The sequence below is a fragment of the Cicer arietinum genome, chromosome 7 (genome assembly GCF_000331145.2).
Source record: "Cicer arietinum cultivar CDC Frontier isolate Library 1 chromosome 7, Cicar.CDCFrontier_v2.0, whole genome shotgun sequence".
NCBI classification, from domain to species: Eukaryota; Viridiplantae; Streptophyta; class Magnoliopsida; order Fabales; family Fabaceae; genus Cicer; species Cicer arietinum.
In genome coordinates this window covers 40,124,903-40,130,842 of record NC_021166.2, presented here as the reverse complement: position 1 = coordinate 40,130,842, position 5,940 = coordinate 40,124,903, and positions in this window count along the sequence as shown.

The window sequence follows — 5,940 nt, the reverse complement described above, 5'->3', positions numbered from 1 at the left end:
CTCAAAGTGTATTTTTCGAAAAGTCAATGAGATTCTTTTTGTTCTTTCTATGTATGTCTATATGTTATAGAATTGTGATTGATTCAATTTATATAGTTTCAAAAAAACTTCAGACAAATCGATTTCCCAATCGATTTAATTAATGTGTATTACCAGCTCAATCGATTTCCTAATCGATTTCGCGTTTCTTGTTTTTCTTGAAATTCTTGAAATAGATGAACTAATCGGTTTGCTAATCGATGTTTTTAATGCATATATCAGAAATTTATACTCAGTTCATATCAGAGTCGATTGAGTAATCGATTATAATTATTTTGTTCAAAATGTGAGATCAAACAATCGATTACTCAGTCGATTCAGTTTCACTAACATAATCGATTTGGCAATGGGCTAATTTCTCCCTGTAATTCAGACACTCAATCAAATCGATTTGCCAATCGACTGATTTCTCCCTGTAACTTAGACATTTAATCAAATCGATTTGCCAATCGACTGATTTCTCCCTGTAACTCAGATATTTAATTTCAATTGATGTGCCAATCGATTAGGCTGTATATTTCTGATAAATGATGAACTGATTCATTTATGCAATCGATTACCTAATCGATTACTTTTAGTTATAGAGCACAGGTCTGATAAAACCTGTTTAAGTAATCGATTTGCTAATCGATTAACTCAGTGAAAGCTTTGTTCTGTGAATCAGAAAATCGATTAACCAATTGATTAGTAGAAAGCTTGTACCTTAAGAAAAGTATATCAATCGATTGTCCAATTGATTTCCTTTAATCATAGAACACAGGTCTGATAACAACCTTTAAGTAATCGATTTGCTAATCTATTAACTTAGTGAAAACTTGATTCTATGACTCAGAAAATCGACTACCCAGTTGATTTACCAATTGATTGATTAATATACTTATTTTTTATTTCAGTTTTAATTGGCAAATATTAGATGTGTGAAATCGTAATGATGAATCTAACTAATAAACACTATGAACAATAGACACATTTACACATAATCTTCAAGCCTTGTATGATATGATCAATCTTTGCTTGATTGCTTGAGATCCAAGTTTTGTCCAAGTGTAGTGTTTGATTCTTTCCTGAAATGTATCTCAACTCAAATTATTAGATTAATCAAATAATGCATATACATTGTATGTTTGGGAGTTACATCAAAATCACATTCAAGGAGGCATATATCTTACAATCTCCCCCTTTTTGATTAAATGACAAAACATACAATTTAACTTTGAGTTTACATTTCAACATTAGACCTTAACTTTATAATAACTCTTATTTAAAACTCCCCCTGAATTTTAGAATTCATAATCATTTCAATTTCAAATTTCAGATTCAATTTTCAGTATACATGATAAGATAAGCGTAAGCACAAGTTAAATTCATTCAAATTATCCCCCTTTTGTCATTAAATTCAAAAAGAAGATACAAGAGAGAATAAGAGATATACTGAAAAAAAATAACAAAACAACAAAGAAAACAAACAAAAACTAAAAAACTAATCTAGGGCTGTTCCTTATTAGTAGTGGGGGAAAGAGGTTCATCTTCTTGATTGGCCACTTGTGTGCCAATGTCAGCTATATCTTCAAATGACATCGTGAGACCCAAATGGTCTTGGATGGCATCTACATCCTGAACAATTGAGTTGAGGGTTGTCTGGAGTCGCACAAGGGAGGCTTCCACCTTAGCATTGTGTTTAGCTTGAGAGTCCATAAATTCCAGCAACTTAGCTAAAATCTCAGATTGGTTTTCAGCTAGCTCAGGTTGTTCAGCATTTGGTTGTGCCCTTGTCCAAATACCATTGATCCTTTTCAACTGCATTTGGTTGACAGTTGATTCCCCAAAAATCAGAGTTGTTTTTACTGATTCTTCATTGACAACTGATATTTTAAAGTGTCTCAGAATCTTTGTGATCAGTTGAGGGTAAGGGAGCATTTTCTTTCCTTGTGCTACTTCTAACATATTAGCCAGCACAATCCATGCCCAACTCATCTTGGGTTCCTTGTAAAGGCCCCAAAGAAGAGTGATGTCAAGCCTTTGAACTACAACATGATTCCATGATCTAGGTACCAACATTCTGGTTAGCACATACATCAGCAATCTGTGCTGAATCTTCATTTGACCAATAGGGAGAGAGATGCCTTCCACAAACCCTTCAACCATCAAGTCTTGAATGGCTGTGTGTCTGTCTACTGATGTTTCCCAAGCATCATCAGTAGAGTCAGGATTGGTCCTACCATCCACAGCTTCTCCATAGAAGGGCAATCCTCACAGCCTGGAGAACTCCCTAAAAGTCATGGAAATTTTCTTCCCTTTAACTTCAGACTCAAATCTAAAGCATGTGAGTGTGAAGTTTGAGTAGAAGGCCCTAATGAGTCTTGGATAGATTTCCAGAGAGCAGGATAGAAAATCTATCAATCCATGAAATTTTAGATGGTTTTGGAATGTGGATCCATTTGAATCAAATTAGGCAAAATCCAGAGTTCTTGCCTCATGGATTTTCCTCTTTAGGAAACAGGTGGAAGAACAATGTCTTCAACAGGTTTGCCTTTGGGAGGCTGAGGCTTCTTTGGCTGAGGGGAAGAGATGGTTTTCTTCTTCTTTTGGGTTGGCCCCTTCATGGCATCACCCATCATCTTTTCAGTTTGAGGAACCTTCCTCTTTTTGGTTGTTCCTTGATCAGTGGCAATGGCCTTCCCTTTATCATTTGCCAATACCTTATGAGTGGGTATGGAAACTCTCTTTGCAGGAGGGGAAGTAGGTTGAGGAGAAGGAGTTCTTCCAATAGAGGTTGAGGAAGAATCTAGGGAAATGGATTTCGAAGAAGATGATTGTGGTTTCTCACTTGTCTGTTTTACACTTGCCATTATAGAGATTTTGGAAATTTGAGAGGTTTGAGAAGATTGAGAAGGATCAAAGCACAAAGAAATCGAGTTTGGGGAGAGTTGGATAGTGAAAATGTGATTTGATAGTGAAAATGGGTTGAGAAATCGATTTAGGGATTTATATAGAACTATTCAGAGTCGATTTCTGAATCGATTTTATTTCACATTTGCGTACAAAACGTCGATTGTCAAATCGATTTTGTTACCGTTATTGGAGGGAAATGAAAGGTTTCCGTTACAACTCCCTCCAACGGCTAGTATTTTTGCAACAGTCGTATTGCAAATCGATTCCTTAATCGATTTTATTAAGTGAATGTTCAATGGATAAATCGATGTCCAAATCGATTTCCATATCAGTTCAGGAAAACTTCTCATAACAGTAGCGATTTCCAAATCGAATTCTTTGAAGATATTGACCATACAAGGATTTCAACCGACTTCCAAATCGACTTATTTGGCTCACAGTTTTTATAATCTGATACAATCGATTACCAAATTGATGCTGGTTTTGAGTTTGGAAAATTTCTCAAATCTTTGGATTTCTGGGAGAAATAATCGATTATGCAATCGAATTTTTAAAACTATTTTCCATATCCTCAATCGATTCACCAATCGATTAGATATATGTATAGTTTGTCATATCTATTCTGGTTCAGCATTTATTACTAACACAGATTACCAAATCGATTATGAAATCGATTGTTGTGTTTTATACTTTGACAATTGAGAAAGTTTGTAGCATAAATCGATTATGAAATCGATTTTGTAGTACTGATTTGACATTTTGACACAGGATAGTCGACTTGCAAATCGACTTATCTATTGTAAGTTAAAAATTTAAAGAGAACATCGATGTCTCAATCGATTTTCTACAGAGATCATATTTCATTTTGATCCATTATACCAAGTTTCATTCTAATATAGAAGAAACTTTCTTTGGGTAGGGCTTTGGTAAATATATCAGCTAATTGATCAGATGTATTAATATATTCAAGCATGATATTACCATTTTGGTATTGATCCTTAATGAAATGATGTCTAATCTCTATATGCTTTGTTCTTGAGTGCATAACAGGATTCTTTGTGATATTTATGGCACTAGTGATGTCACACATTATTGGCACAGTTCCAAGATCAACACCAAAGTCAGAAAGGTGTTGTTTCATCCATAATATTTGTGCACAACAACTTCCAGCAGCTACATATTCAGCCTCAATTGTTGAAAGTGCCACACTATTTTGCTTCTTGCTATGCCAAGATACAAGTGAATTCCCTAATAGATGGCAAGTACCAGATGAACTTTTTCTGTCTAAATTGCAACCAGCAAAATCAGAATCAGAATAGCCAACAAGAGTGGAAGTTGATCCCTTAGGATACCATAAGCCTAGATGTTTGGTTCATATTAGTTAAAAATCCTAATTGGACTAGAATAAGCCTAAGGAAGACGAAAATGACCTAAATGTTAATCCAATGACACAAGTGAAGTTATTGGGTGCACAAAATTGATTAAAAACCCTAATTGGACTAGAATAAGCTTATGGAGGATGAGAATGACCTACATGTTAATGCAATAACACAAACACACCTATTATATGCACAAGATTGGTTAAGAACCCTAATTGGACAAGAATATGTCTAGGGAGGACGAAACTGAGCTAAATGTTAATCCAATGAAACAAATGAACTTATTGGATGCACAAGATTGGTAAAAAAGTCGTAATTCGACTAGAATAAGAATAGCGAGGACGAAAATGACTGAAATGTTAATCCAATGAAACAAACACACCTATTGGATGCACAAGATTGGTTAAAAACCCTAATTGGACAAGATTAAGCCTAGGGAGGGTAAAAATGATCTAACTGTTAATTCAACGACACAAACACACCTATTGGATGACCTAAATGTTAATCCAATCACAAAAATGAACTGATTGGATGAACAAGATTGGTTAAAAATCCTAATTGGACAAGAATAAGCATAGGGAGGACGAAAACGACCTAAATGTTAATCCGATAACAAAAATGAATTTATTGGACGCGCATGATTGGTTAAAAACCCTAATTGGACAAGAATAAGCATAGGGAGGACGAAAACGACCTAAATGTTAATCCGATAACAAAAATGAACTTATTGGACGCGCATGATTGGTTAAAAACCCTAATTGGACAAGAATAAGCATAGGGAGGACGAAAACGACCTAAATGTTAATCCGATAACAAAAATGAATTTATTGGACGCACATGATTGGTTAAAAACCCTAATTGGACTAGAATAAGCCTAGGGAAGAAAAAAATGAAATAAATGTTAATCTAATGACACAAACACGCTTATTGGATGCACAAGATTGGTTATAAACCCTAATTGGAATGAAAAAGCCTAGGGAGGAAGAAAATGACCTAAATTTTAATCCAATGACACAAATGAACTTATTGGATGCATAAGATGTGTTAAAATCCCTAAATGGACAAGAATAAGCGTAGGGAGGACGAAAAATAAGCTAAATGTTAATTCAATGACACAAATAAACTTATTGGATGCACAAGATTGGTAAATAAGTCCTAATTCGACTAGAATAAGCATAACGATGACGAAAATGAATTAAATGTTAATCCAATGAAACAAACACACTTATTGGATGCACAAGAATTGTTAAAAACACTAATTGGACAAGAATAAGCGTAGGGAGGGTAAAAATGACCTAAATGTTAATCCAATGACACAAACACACCTATTGAATGCTCAAGATTGGTTAAAAACCCTAATTGGACAAGAAAAAGTGTAGGGAGGACGAAAATGACGTAAATAGTAATCCAATGACACAAATGAACTTATTGAATACACAATATTGGTTAAAAACCTTAATTCGACAATAATAAGCCTTTGGAGGACGAAGTTAATCCAATGACACAAATGGACATACTGGATACACAAGATTGGTTAAAAACCCTAATTAGACTAGAATAAGTCTAGGAAGAATGAAAATGAACTAAATGTTAATCCAATAACACAGACTCATATTTTGGATGCGCAAGA